This window comes from Pleurodeles waltl, chromosome 4_1 (assembly GCF_031143425.1).
Source record: "Pleurodeles waltl isolate 20211129_DDA chromosome 4_1, aPleWal1.hap1.20221129, whole genome shotgun sequence".
Classification (NCBI taxonomy): Eukaryota; Metazoa; Chordata; class Amphibia; order Caudata; family Salamandridae; genus Pleurodeles; species Pleurodeles waltl.
In genome coordinates, this window is record NC_090442.1 from 411,479,309 (window position 1) to 411,494,914 (window position 15,606).

Consider the following 15,606-nt stretch of genomic DNA (forward strand, 5'->3'; position numbering starts at 1 on the left):
GTGTCTCACAATTGTCACTCAATATTTACAGGTGACTCTGGTTACCCCAACCTATCATGGCTACTGACCCCAGTGAGGAATCCCAGGACAAGGGCAGAGAAACGTTACAATGAGGCACATGGGCGAACAAGGAGGATTATTGAGAGGACCTTCAGCCTCCTGAAGGCCAGGTTCCGGTGCCTCCATCTGACAGGTGGATCCCTGTACTACTCACCCAAGAAGGTGTGCCAGATCATCGCGGCATGCTGTATGTTGCACAACCTGCCATTGAGACGCCAGGTGCCTTTCCTGCTGGAAGATGAGCCTGGTGATGGTCTTGTGGCAGCGGTGGAGCCTGTGGACAGTGAGGAAGAGGAGGCAGATGAAGAAGATATGAACAACAGAACAAACATTATACAGCAGTACTTCCAGTGACACACAGGTAAGAGACTGTAACTCCTCTTCACATTTCAGTATAATTTAGGACATTGTACATGGCAGCCTCTTACACTCTGTGTATGGCCACTGACTGTTCCCTTTGGGTTTCCTTTTTTCAAATCTGTGTACCCCATTCTGGCTTCTGCTATGTCTACTGCTGCCCACCAACTGTCATACATTGGTATAATTCAATGATCATAGTCGTTGCAATGCTTTGGGAATGTAGTAAGAATACAGTATGGCTTATATTTCAATGGTGTTTATTTTTTGTGGTAAATAGTATGGGGGTACGTGCAAGGAGCTGGTGTGATGGTGGAGGAAAGTCCATGGTAGAGTCCAGTCTCTTGGTATCACAGGTGCATTGTCCAAGGGGGCATAGGAAGGGGAGTAATGACAGTTCAAGGTGGACAGGGTAACAGAGTCGGCTGGAAGGGTGATCATCAGGAGAGTCCTATTTCCTGGTGGGGGTCTTGGCAATGTTCTCTGTCTTCTGCCTGGATCGCAGGGATCATTTGCAGGGTGTTTCTCCTTCTGCAGGGAGTGGGGTGCTGGTGGCCTGTTGGTCCTGTGGTAGGGCCTCCTGTCCACTAGCGCCGATGGAGGTGGAAGGCTGTTCATCGGTTCGGTTAGTGTCAGGGGCCCTTTGTTGTACCACTGCCTCCCTCATGGTCTTGCCCATGACAGCCAGCACTCCTGCTATGGTGACCAGGATGGTGTAGATGTTTTTTAGGTCCTCCCTGATCCCCAGGTACTGTCCCTCCTGCAGCCGCTGGGTGTCCTGCAACTTGGCCAGTACCATGCCCATGGTCTCCTGGGAATGGTGGTATGCTCCCATGATGTTTGAGAGTGCCTCGTGCAGGGTCGGTTCCCTTGGCCTGTCCTCCCCCTGTTGCACAGCAGTCCTCCCAGCTTCCCTGTTGTCCAGTGCCTCTGTCCCCTGAACCGTGTTCCCACTGCCACTGACCCCAGGTCCCTGATCGTCCTGTGTTAGGGGGTTTGCCTGGGGTCCCTGGAGTGGTGGACACACTGCTGATTGTTGTGTCCTGGGGACAGTGGCTTGGGCCCGCTGGGTGGGTGCTGTGGTGGTGTTTCCTGAGGGGGTTGGTCTGTGGTGGGTTGGGACTGTGGCAGGGGAACAGACTGTCCAGCGGTTCCTGATGGGCCTGGTTGGTCATCGTGATCCAGGCGTGCAGAGCTGGTGTCATCACTGTGGGCCTCTTCTGTGGGGGGACTGGATGTAGCTGGCACCTCCTCTCTGGTAACGTTGGATAGGGTCCTGTTGGGATGCAAATGCATTGTTATTGTATCTGTGTGTGCCATCTTGTGCAATGGGTGTGTTTCCCTTATATAATTGTGGTTTCCCTGTCGCATTGACCTTGTGTGATTGCTGATTGTGTGGGCTGGGTGAGTCTCTCTACTGGGCATGCTGTGGTGATGGGTGTCCATGCATTGTGGTTGCATGCAGGGCTTGGTATTGGGATGTGTAGGTTGTAATAGTGGGGTGGATATGAGGTGATGGAGTGATGGGAGTGAGGGTGCGGGTGGAGGTATTTGATAGCATGCAGGTAGGGGGGGATAAAGTAGTAAAACATTTGACTTACCAGAGTCCAGGCCTCCTGCTACTCCTGCGAGGCCCTCAGGATGCAGAATGGCCAAGACTTGCTCCTCCCATGTTGTTAGTTGTGGGGGAGGAGGAGGGGGTTGTAGGAAAGTACCATCTTGCCTGGCATGTTACCCCCATTTTTCACTGTATATATGTTGTTTTAGTTGTATGTGTCACTGGGACCCTGGTAACCCAGGGCCCCAGTGCTCATAAGTGTGCCTGAATGTGTTACCTGTGTAGTGACTAACTGTCTCACTGAGGCTCTGCTAATCAGAACCTCAGTGGTTATGCTCTCTCATTTCTTTCCAAATTGTCACTAACAGGCTAGTGACCATTTTTACCAATTTACATTGGCTTACTGGAACACCCTTATAATTCCCTAGTATATGGTACTGAGGTACCCAGGGTATTGGGGTTCCAGGAGATCCCTATGGGCTGCAGCATTTCTTTTGCCACCCATAGGGAGCTCTGACAATTCTTACACAGGCCTGCCACTGCAGCCTGAGTGAAATAACGTCCACGTTATTTCACAGCCATTTTACACTGCACTTAAGTAACTTATAAGTCATCTATATGTCTAACCTTTACCTGGTAAAGGTTAGGTGCAAAGTTACTTAGTGTGAGGGCACCCTGGCACTAGCCCCCACATTGTTCAGAGCCAATTCCCTGAACTTTGTGAGTGCGGGGACACCATTACACGCGTGCACTACATATAGGTCACTACCTATATGTAGCTTCACAATGGTAACTCCGAATATGGCCATGTAACATGTCTATGATCATGGAATTGCCCCCTCTATGCCATCCTGGCATAGTTGGCACAATCCCATGATCCCAGTGGTCTGTAGCACAGACCCTGGTACTGCCAAACTGCCCTTCCTGGGGTTTCACTGCAGCTGCTGCTGCTGCCAACCCCTCAGACAGGCATCTGCCCTCCTGGGCTCCAGCCAGGCCTGGTCCAGGATGGCAGAACAAAGAACTTCCTCTGAGAGAGGGTGTGACACCCTCTCCCTTTGGAAAATGGTGTGAAGGCAGGGGAGGAGTAGCCTCCCCCAGCCTCTGGAAATGCTTTCTTGGGCACAGATGTGCCCAATTCTGCATAAGCCAGTCTACACCGGTTCAGGGGACCCCTTAGCCCTGCTCTGGCGCGAAACTGGACAAAGGAAAGGGGAGTGACCACTCCCCTGACCTGCACCTCCCCTGGGAGGTGTCCAGAGCTCCTCCAGTGTGCTCCAGACCTCTGACATCTTGGAAACAGAGGTGCTGCTGGCACACTGGACTGCTCTGAGTGGCCAGTGCCACCAGGTGACGTCAGAGACTCCTTCTGATAGGCTCCTTCAGGTGTTAGTAGCCTATCCTCTCTCCTAGGTAGCCAAACCCTCTTTTCTGGCTATTTAGGGTCTCTGTCTCTGGGGAAATTTTAGATAACGAATGCAAGAGCTCATCCGAGTTCCTCTGCATCTCTCTCTTCACCTTCTGCCAAGGAATCGACTGCTGACCGCGCTGGAAGCCTGCAAACCTGCAACATAGTAGCAAAGACGACTACTGCAACTCTGTAACGCTGATCCTGCCGCCTTCTCGACTGTTTTCCTGCTTGTGCATGCTGTGGGGGTAGTCTGCCTCCTCTCTGCACCAGAAGCTCCGAAGAAATCTCCCGTGGGTCGACGGAATCTTCCCCCTGCAAACCGCAGGCACCAAAAAGCTGCATTACCGGTCCCTGGGGTCTCCTCTCAGCACGACGAGCGAGGTCCCTCGAATCCAGCGACTCTGTCCAAGTGACCCCCAAAGTACAGTGACTCTTCAGTCCAAGTTTGGTGGAGGTAAGTCCTTGCCTCACCTCGCTGGGCTGCATTGCTGGGAACCGCACGTTTTGCAGCTACTCCGGCCCCTGTGCACTTCCGGCGGAAATCCTTTGTGCACAGCCAAGCCTGGGTCCACGGCACTCTAACCTGCATTGCACGACGTTCTAAGTTGGTCTCCGGCGACGTGGGACTCCTTTGTGCGACTTCGGGTGAGCACCGTTTCACGCATCCTCGTAGTGCCTGTTTCTGGCACTTCTCCGGGTGCTACCTGCTGCTGAGAGGGCTCCTTGTCTTGCTCGACGTCCCCTCTCTCTCCTGGTCCTATTTGCGACCTCCTGGTCCCTCCAGGGCCACAGCAGCGTCCAAAAACGCTAACCGCACGATTTGCAGCTAGCAAGGCTTGTTGGCGTTCTTTCGGCGGGAAAACACTTCTGCACGACTCTCCACGGCGAGAGGGATCCGTCCACCAAAGGGGAAGTCTCTAGCCCTTTTCGTTCCTGCAGAAACCTCAGCTTCTTCTGTCCAGTAAAAGCTTCTTTGCATCCACAGCTGGCATTTCCTGGGCATATGCCCATCTCCGACTTGCTTGTGACTTTTGGACTTGGTCCCCTTGTTTCACAGGTACCCTAGATTGGAAATCCACAGTTGTTGCATTGTTGGTTTGTGTCTTTCCTGCATTATTCCTCTAACACGACTTCTTTGTCCTTAGGGGAACTTTAGTGCACTTTGCACTCACTTTTCAGGGTCTTGGGGAGGGTTATTTTTCTAACTCTCACTATTTTCTAATAGTCCCAGCGACCCTCTACAAGGTCACATAGGTTTGGGGTCCATTCGTGGTTCGCATTCCACTTCTGGAGTATATGGTTTGTGTTGCCCCTATCCCTATGTTTCCCCATTGCATCCTATTGCAACTATACATTGTTTGCACTGTTTTCTAAGACTATACTGCATATTTTTGCTATTGTGTATATATATCTTGTGTATATTTTCTATCCTCTCACTGAGGGTACACTCTAAGATACTTGGCATATTGTCATAAAAATAAAGTACCTTTATTTTTAGTATAACTGTGTATTGTGTTTTCTTATGATATTGTGCATATGACACTAGGTGGTACTGTAGTAGCTTCACACGTCTCCTAGTTCAGCCTAAGCTGCTCTGCTAAGCTACCATTATCTATCAGCCTAAGCTGCTAGACACCCTATACACTAATAAGGGATAACTGGGCCTGGTGCAAGGTGCAAGTACCCCTTCGTACTCACTACAAGCCAGTCCATCCTCCTACAGGGGTCCACCGCCAGCCCTCTGTACAGGAATCTGGTGTCTTGAAATCACGGAACGCACCTTTCCCCGTAGGTCGTTCCACCGCTTCCTGATGTCATCCCTGGTTCTTTGATGCTGTCCCTCAGCGTTGACCCTGTCGACGATTCTCCGCCATAGCTCCATCTTCCTAGCAATGGACGTCTGCTGCACCTGTGATCCGAATAGCTGTGGCTCTGCCCGGATGATTTCCTCAACCATGACCCTGAGCTCCTCCTCAGAAAACCTGGGGTGTCTTTGGGGTGCCATGGATGTGCTATGTGCTGTGAGTGATATGTTTGAGGTAATGTGTGGGGTGATGTGTTGTGATGTATACTGGGATGTGCGTGGATGGTGTATGAGTGATGGTGTTCTGTGCCTCTGATTGGGTGTGTGCTCTTTGCTTGTCTCTCTGTGCTTGGTCTCTTTTTTTTGGTTGTAAGGGGTTGTGGGTATTGTGGGTGTGTGTTTTATAGTGGTGTGAGTGTGTGGGTGTGCTGTGTATATGTGTGTCAGGTGTGTGCATTTTGAATTGTCCAATGTGGTGTTTTGTAAATGTGTGTGTATTTTGAGCGCAGCGGTGTGTACTGGCAGTGGAATACCGCAGTTGAAAGACCGCTGCGTAGATTCGTGGTCGTGATACTGTGGGCGTATTCGTGTTGGCGTGGCGGCGTGGGTTTTGGTACCGCCAGTTTATCACTGACCTTTGGTGTGGCGGACTTGTGTGGATGTCTGTATTGTGGCGGTATTCTCTGTGTGGGTCATAATGCCCATGGCGGATTACCGCTGCGGGTACGGTAACTTGCCCGTCGGCACGGCGGTAAGCGGGATTTACCGCCAGGGTTGTAATGAGGGCCTTAGTCTCCCACACCGCGGGTGATTCTGCCACTCAAAATCCAGTAGTCTCATTAGAATAATGAGACCCTACGCGACAGGGCCAAGGGCGAATCCTTGCAGCACTCCCATGGTTGACTCAAATGTTCTGGAAGAATATGGCGAAACCCATACTTCCTGCATTATGTCCTTCAAAAAGGAAGGTAACCAATATAAAACCAGTCCCCAAATCCAATGGCTTGGAGGCATGCTAGGAGCATGGAGTGAGGGACCTATGGCCGCTGACAGATGTAACAGAATCAGAACTGCCTTCCCTCTGCGTCTAGAGTGGTTCTAATGTGTTCAGTAACTTCAATTGAAGCAGTCTCAGTGCTAAAGTTTGCCTAAAGCCAGATTAGCTGGGGTGGAGCAGCTTGTTAGTTTCGAGGTATTGAGACAGCTGTTGATTAGCAAATGTTTCCAATACAGTGCTGGCAGTAGGGAGATTGGGCTATAATTTGATTGCTCCATGGGGTTAGCTGTAGGATTTTTTTTAAGAAGGGCAGAATTTTGGGCTGCTTCCATATCATCAGGATTTGCTGACGCCAATGAGGCTTTGAGCTCCTTATTGCCTAATGGACTGATAACGTTCTGCACTTATCAGCAGAAAGCTACATTAGGGGTAAGGAGAAACAGAAGCTAGAGTGCATGACCAACCTGGAGGCCCAGATCCTCTTCCCAGAGCAACAATCATGCTGACGGCCGTCGACCAGACTAGCCTGCCAACTAGCTACGGCAAGGGCCCGACTGAAACACATCTGCTTAGAGGAGGTCAGAAAATGCTGGAGGACGTGAACTCTGTATATATGAGCATGGCGAAAAATCTGTCAAACTCTTCTATTGGCTGGCAACCAGGAATACATCATCTAGAATTGTACTGTCAATCTGGGATGGAGTTGGCTTTTGCCACAAACGTATCACAGAGGTGGCACAGCTCTTTTCAGACTATTATCATACACTATATGCAGCAATCCCCCACCTCCCCCCAACTCAAAACAGGAGCTTGAGGTGCAAATACTGACAGAGATCCCATTGCTTCAATCCCCCCTGGCCCATGACCTTGACCAGACGATCACAACCAAAGAAATTGACACAGCCTTATCGGACCTGGCCTTAGGTAGGATGTCTGTGCCAGATGAGTTCCTGGTCGAGTTCTTTGAATACTTTCGATCACTGCTGCTTCCCCATCTCTTGGTGCTTTATACAGAAGCAGTGGACCACAGGTCAGTTCCCCCAGACTTGGACAATGCCACTGTTGCGGTAATACCTAAAGTAGGCCAACCCCCTGACGAATGCTCCTCATACAGGCCCATCACCCTTAATAACCCTGTTATCTAAGTATTTGCAAAGGCCTTGGCTGTCCGATTGGCTCCTGCCCGCCCCACTTGATCCACTTAGATCAGTGTGGCTTAATGCCCCACCTCAGTACCCGTCACTGTATTCTCATATTCCAGTTTGCCTTATCCCAGGCATATCACATTAGAGGTCACATGGCTCTGCTCGGAGTGGACTTTGAGAAGGCCTTTGATACTTGAGTGGGTCTTCTTGGAGGCAATGTTGCAGAAGGTGGGCTTCAGGCCTGTTTTTTACAAACTTGTAGGCCTCTATGCCAGACCCACTGCCCAAGTTGGCATAAGTGGCACCCACTCACCCCTCCTTTCCGATCTGTAGAGGCAACCATCAAGGCTGCCCTCTCTCCCCACTCCTGTTTGCATTGGTGATTGAGCTTCTGGCCCATCTCATTAGATGTGATGTTCACATAAGGGGTTGATGTTGGGATGGAAGGCAGGAGGAATGTGTAGCCTTGCACACTGATGACCTCTTGCTATTTCTTGGAGACCCACTATCATCAGGCTTGCAGTGCTTGGAGATTCTCTGCCTGTATGTGGAAGCTACTGGCCTTCGTATCTAAGGCTAAATCCCTGCTGGTACCGGTATCGGGCGATGCAGGCAGCAATTCCAGGCATCCCGTGATCCCCTCATGCCACTTTACCTTTAAGTATTTGGGTATTCAGCTTTCATATCTTCCAGTGCTGGTAAGGGGTCTAAATGCACAACCCTCCTGACAGGGTTGAATAGGGACCTGCAGCGATGGAATCAACTGCCCTTAATTCCTCTGGGGCACACTGTGATGTTTAAAATGATGTGTCTCCTGCGTTTGTTGTATTTTCTTGCAAACTTCCCCCATCCAATTCCTCGATGGTAGTTTCAAACACTGATGTGGAAAATTACTTCCTATATCTGGGTGGGGGACCGCCATCGGATGGCCGTGACACTTTCCCTTTGACAGCAGGATGGGGATGGCAGATATATATGTCTACTACCTGGCTGCCCAAACCATAATGATAAATCACTGGAAGTGGGATGACCTTGCCTATCGTGCAGCATATAACTTCCTAGGCCTTGATGGTCTTATGGGCCTGATCCTGATCTACAAGACTCCCATCTCCATGTCACTCCTTGACTGTACTCAAGTGACCCTACTTTGTTGGAGAGTGGCACTTCATTTCATTAAATGGGATAGTAAAATTACTGGAATGACCCGCTGTGGCAGGGGACATGGTTGGACCACACGGCAAGCCTACAGGGCTTCATGTAGTGGGACAGGATAGGGAATCACCCATATGATGGACATCTGGCAACGCAATACTTTGCTATTGTTTTGTTGTGTAGGCTCTCATTATTCTAATGAGACTCCTGGATTTGAGCGGCAGAATCACCTGTGGTGTGGGGGACTGAGTCTAACCCACTACAGCGGACACCTGTTGGCCTAATCCGGGTTTTGCTCCGGCTAACTAGCAGTGCCTCATCTCCACCCAAGAGCAGGGATGATTGGGCAGCCGAGCGCATGACACAGTTGACTCCTCAGGGAAATCGTGGTCACTTAGATCTCATCTGTTTCTCTCAGTTACATTAGTCTCACATATACAAGGACAAGCAGAGGCAGCATATGTTTCAATAAGGCTTTTAATGAAGCAGCTGCATCTTGGACAATAAAGCATGTACTGCAATAACCAGGACGATAAAGCATGACACGATTAAAATTGTGACAAGGAGAGTGAAGCATAGAAATAACGCTACCATGTTGTCACTATGGTCAATGGACCAATTCCTATCTAGGCTATATTATAGCACAGCATGTTAAGCTCTAGTTCTGCCTTTCAGGTTCCTCTGGGAACACATCATTCCCAATACCTGGCAAAGGCCTGAAGTCTGCATAAACAGCTGTAGAGAAGCAATACAGTTGTGGTCATCTGGCTGGAATCTCCCTCTAATGTGTATGGGACAGGGACGTGTTTTTATAATAAAACAGCTGATGTTCTGAGAAAATGTCCCTATGTAAGAATGTGTATGTTTCTATTAATACCAGAGGCAAAACGTTACCACTATACCGGCAACCTATCTTACTGCAGCCTTGAGAGAAGCACAGAGTGAAAGAAATGTCTTGTTTAAGAACACAGTGCTGGCCTAGGCAAAGAACATAAAACAAGACCGCAAATGTGGCTATTGTTAAAATAATAAAGGAAGCTGAATAAAATATATCTAGGTTAAAGTGCACAGCGGCAGGCCTAGTGTGCTACAATAACGTGCATGAAGCTATAACTAAAATGGCTACACAACAGTTTCATGAGCTGTGGTAAAAATATCGACTCTCCTGTACACACAGTTCTTTCGTTATCTGCAATTGCAACATGCTTTAGTGGAAGACATACCCACTAGGATGCCTATCGCTGAATTTAATCCTCTTGAAGCTAAAATCCTTATGGGCAATTGGGCAGAGGTGCCATCTCCAGAACATACCACTCTCTCAACATTAATGCACCAGATCGCTTTACATATCTGTGCCTGAGGTAGTAAAAATGGGTGGGAGATCCTGACGAAGATGACTGGCAGGAGGCCCACCTTGCCCCTGGTGTACTGTCCATTCCTACAGGTCTCCGAATGATCCAACTCAGTTACTTACACCTCACCTACCTGGGCTGCCCCTCCACCCCCAACTACACCGAACAGGCAAGGATCCTTCCTCTTATGTGCACTCCTAGGATTGAATTGTGGGGTGGAGGATAGAGCGTATCTTTGCTTGGGTGACCACACTGGTCCAAGCAGGACATTGCACTTACGTGGTAATCTCTGGAGCCCCCTCACTGGGAGAATGGAGGAGAGGTGTGGACTGGTGTGTCCACCAGGAGTGGCCAAATTATAAGGTTCAGGGAGGCCCCCAGAACCATGACAAGATTTGGGGAAGGCGGTGGGAACATCATAGGCTGGAAGTGTGATGAGGGTGCGTCATTTGAAATGTGCTTACTTCGTAGGTGTGGCTCTGACTAATGTGTGTATTGATATTTTCTTCCTGAAAATCGATAACATTTAGTTATCAAAACAATTTGAGTTGATTTCTGGTTGCTTTCAATTAAAACTTTGCAGCTTGTGATATAATTTGTAGTTTTGCACTTTAAAAATTGCCACACGGTCTTCTTGGGGTATAAAAAATCTATTTAAAATGCCATCTGTTAAAATTGCTCCCTAAAACTGCGCGATATGGCGTAATCTAAGTAATTTCTTGACAATTTCATTATGCACAATTACTAAATTTATGCTAATTACACAGTTGTAATTACAATTTTGCCCAGGCCTAGTTCTCTCTAGAGCACCTAATTGCCTAATAGTTTGCTGCATTTGATGATGTCCTAGAGTGTGCAGTCCAGTTTTTCCTGATAGTTGCTGCACTTGGCAGTGCACAAAGGGGGGGCATTTCAGTGATCCTCGGCTATTGTGGAGGAATCCTAATATGGTGTTAGTCTGACGTGTTCAACAGATTTTATATAATCAGAGAGAAGTAAGACTATCATGGGAAAGTGGATTGTTATTTGAGATAGACAAGTGACAAGTGCTAAATATAACAGAAATTAAATAGAAAACTGTGCTCCATCCCTGGTAACATGACACGAAGCAGTCAGACTTAAAGGCAGTGTGTAGAGTGTTTAAGGAGCGCATACATAGTAGAAGGTCACACGGAACACAATAAAATCCCATCAGTTTTATTATAAAGAGAATATTTGTATGATATTTATTGTATGAGTAAAATAAGACCAGAACAACAAAAATCTAAAATGGAAACCGGAGACATTAATTTTTAACATTTTAGGTGAAAACTGTGCCATAAAGCACCCAGCATCAATTATAGTCTACGGAAATAGTAGACCTCGACCTGGGTGCGATGTAAGGCTGAGCCTGATGAGCTCTTGGTCAGATTCAATAAGTTGAATGGTCGTAGTAAAAGTCTGGAAGTTAGAAAACGTTTTGAAGACCAGACGAAGAAAAAGACTCTTTCTGACAAAAAAAATCCTTCTTGAGCTGTCCGCTGCTGAAATTGGAGCTGCTGCCATGGAACTGAAGGCGGGATATTTAAAGCAGATTGCCACCCCCCTCTCCAAACAAACTTTGGAGCTTTTCTGCTGAACATCTTCTGAGTCCCAACTCAGAATGGAATTTAATAATTTTTATGGAGCTGCTTGGCGCCTTGACCAGGATAAGGTTCAAATTCAGTCCAACGCTGTCTGCTGGTCGGGTACTTTTACCCCACAGGTCCTCTGAAGCTGTGGCGCTCTGTAGGAAATGTTTTTCAAAGTTTCTAAACTTTGTTATGATGCCCGAACTATCATAGGAGTATTCTTCTAAGGCCCCAGGAATTAAAGCGAGGGCACTTAGAAACTCTCAGGGTGTTGGTCAGAGGCCACCAGCTAAGTTCATTCCAGGTGCCAATGGTAAACTGGGTAGTTCTAGGAAAAGGCTTCTTCCAGCTTGTGACTCTGTAGCAACACAATGTCAGCCAACTGACCTCTGGAGCCCACTTGTTTGTCAGGGGCACAAGGGGGAACAGGTCCAGAACTTCAGGGATCCTTTCAGATCACACAGAGTAGGTGCACGTCTTTTCTTTCATAGGTCATAGAGTGTCTGGAGATGCCAGGTTTATCCCTGCCACAAGCTAGTGGATGGAAATGACCACCTGGGGACTCCCTTACCAATGGGATAAAGGTTCCAGGGGTTAACTCTACCCATTTTGGTCATTCTCTAGATGGCCAAAGTTTGAGGCCACAGTAACCTTGGACTCTGAGGGCTGGGTGTGTGTGTGTGTGGGTAGTGTACTACAGTACTTCTATTGTCCTCACACCCCTAACACAAGTCCATTTCTAGACAGATGCTGCACTCCCAACAAACTCAGGGACATAAGTCTAGTAAATCAAAGCGGAACTTTCGGCAACCAGATAGCAGCTACAGATTGTTTTACCATTATATTTCCTTGCTTTGAAGAGTACTCCAAATGTTATATCTAATCACAGAAGACATGTAAAACCGGTCTTGATACTGTGATCTGGGATGTCAACAAGAGTCCCTCTGTGATGGCAGTCGATCTGACTGGGAGAACACAAAAAAAGGTGCAGACCTGGGTGCTAGCTACATACCTTTGTGACAAAATAGGTTGACAAAACAGGCCTCTTTGAAGTTAATCAAGTCCTTGCGCCCAACCCACACGCCATCCTGCCAAGGGCACGAGAACACCTCCCCATACCTAGGGCTTTCTGCCCCTCTCCTGGAAGCTAGTTCACACCTAATCCACACCTATTGAAATGCCAAATACTGGCTGGAAGAAGAGGGAAAGCAAAAATGCAGATTTAACTCCCAGAGGGTGCATCCAGGTCAAAGGTAGCTTTTCTAATTGTTTCAGAAAGTTAAAAAATGTAAATTGTAGGTGTGTTCTAGACAGAGATAACCTTTATTAAACTTAATATTGTATCCCAGTGCTTTCCAATAAAACAGCAGACCTTGCTACAGTGAAAATAGCTTTAGAGCCTTTTCACTGCAAAGCCATGTTTAACATTAAACTTTCACATGTCTTAACGTATCATGCTCTCTGCCTTTTAAGCAATAAGGCCCATATAGGGATGGCTTATTAAAAGTAAGGTTTAGGCCTGTACAAAGGGGTATTTTGACAGGTTGAATTTGTAGTTTTAAAGCTGCATAGACAGACTACAGTGGTAGGCCTTGAGACATGGTTTGCATGCCACTGTAGTGAATGGCACAAAGAGTGTTGCAGTCAACTGGTGACATTTAATTGACAAGCCTTGGGTAGACTTTGGATAATATACTAGGGACACATGAGTAAATTAAATGTGCCACTCAATGGTGTATTGATAACACCATGTTAGGAGTTTTCAGAACAAATGGAAGTGTTTTGCTTTGTATTCTGTCTCTTGAGTAAATTTGTTGTTTTCATATTAACAATCTGTGTGCATATGAGGGTGGTGCCTCTGCAGGCAGTGGGTTTAACACAACGGAGATCTCTGAGAGTCAGTCAGAATCTCCAGAGACACTGCAGTGGATCTTTGATGGTGGAGAGTGGACGGCAGTCTATCTCAAGGGAAGCTGCTTTGTCCTCCACCTCCATTGGCCACAGTGATACCAGATGCCTCCACTGTAGGGTGGGGAGCATTTCTGGGGGATCTGGAGATCAAAGGAATTTTGTCTCTGGAAGAGAGATTGTTTCATATCAGTCTGTTGGAAATAGGGGCGATACATCTGGTCTCGAGGCCTTCCTCCCTTCCATTTGCGGTCAGTCAGTGCAGGTCTTGACAGACAATACTACTGCAATGTGGTACATCAACAAACTTGAAGTGTAGGGTTGTATCTTCTCTGAAGAGAAGCTCTACATCTCTGGTCCTGGACTCAGATTTGCAACATAGCAGTTCACTTGGCCGGAGCTCTGAAAGTACGTGTAGACAGTCTCAGTGTGCATTTTTCAGCCGATCACAAGTGGCGTCTCCATCCGGAGGTGGTGCTTCACACCTTCTGGCTTTGGCGGACAGCATATGCTGGCAGATGGGCTAGTTTTGTAAAATGTTGTGATGAAAATGTGATTGACCCTTTTAAAAGCCCATTTGTCTTATATTTTACGTTTTGCACTTTCCCTGCGCAACAAGGTTGTGCAGTTGAATCAGTTAAGGATTATTTGTCTTCCCTTTCGGCATTCCTTTGTTTACCTGATCAACCTTCTCTGTCTGTCTCCTACAGTGCTAAGGTTTATATGAGGGACCTACTAACAAATATCCTCCCACTCTTTTTATTATGCTTCAGTGAGATCTTAATTTGGTACTAACTTACCTTATATGTACTCCGTTTGAACCTTTACATAGTTGTCCTTGAAGATTACTTACTTTCAAAACTGCTTTTCTAGTTGCCATAACGTCAGCTAGACGTGTTAGTGAATTGCTGGCATTCAGTGTGAAACCCCTCTTTCACGACTAAGTTGGTGTTGAGAACCAGGGCTGCTTTCCTGCAGGGTGGTTACTCCCTTCTGTAAGAAAGTAGCCTCTTTTCTAGCTTGTTTACCCCCACTTTTGGCCTGTGTGTCAGTGTGTTTGACTGTGTCTACTGGGATCCTGCTAATCAGGACCCCAGTAGTTATGCTCTCTCCCTTAAATTATGGTTACTGCATACTGTTAACTCAGTATTTCACCCAAAATTGGCATACTGGTGCCTCCTTATAAGTCCCTAGTATATGGTACCTAGGTACCCAGGGCATTGGGATTCCAGGGGATCCCTATGGGATGCAACATATTTTTTGCAACCCATAGGGAGCCCATGCAAAAGCTTCTACAGGATTGCCATTGCAGCCTGTGTGAAAAGGTGCATGCACCCTTTCACTGCGATTTACACTGCACCAGGTCACTTATAAGTCACCCCTATAGCAGGCTGTTGAGCACTGGGGGCAGGGTGCAAAGTACCTGTGTGTGAGGGCACCCCTGCACTAGCAGAGGCGCCCCCACAACCATTTTCCCAGACTTTGTGGTGCAGGGATGCCATTTTACACGTGTACTGGACATAGGTCACGACCTATGTCCAGCTACATAATGGGAACTCTGAACATAGGTATGTTTGGTATCAAACATGTTGGAATCATACCCCTAACAGGGATGTGGAATTCCTATCGCCCGACGCCCGGGGTCAAGGGCAACAAGTTTTTATGTTTACTTTGTCCTTGGGACAAGTAGGCCCAACCCCCTGCAGCACAAACCCTTTGGCTGCCTGTTTACAGAGAGTTGAACTCTCTGCAGTTGAGGTAATGTGTTTCCAAAAGATAATGCTGTTCGAACTTGTATTTATGGTTCATTATTTGAAAGCCTTCATTATTAGGGTGCGTGCTGTAAATAAATGTTTTAAGGTCACACTTCACTACTGACGTTGTTCAAGTACAAAACAAAAAAACATGTACACACATGTTTGAAAAGTTTAGGCTAAGAGGCTAAGTATAATGCTCCCAGAATGCTCTCTGATTATATGCAAATGAAGTGTCATTTAGTAAAATGTGTTGATGCATGCTAGTATTTCCCAAAAATATTTCTAATGGAAAATCAGTGTAACCATTTTCAACACGATTATGGGAAGCATGAAAATAAACAAACACTGACAAAGCCAACTGATCTGACATATTTTTATAAGTCTTTTAGTTTCATCAATGCGTGTCTTGTTTTGACATGGCTTTTGTAACACTTTATTGTTGTGGGAGCTACCAGGCCCTCAACATTGTAACAAACATTGGCAAAACCCCCCCAA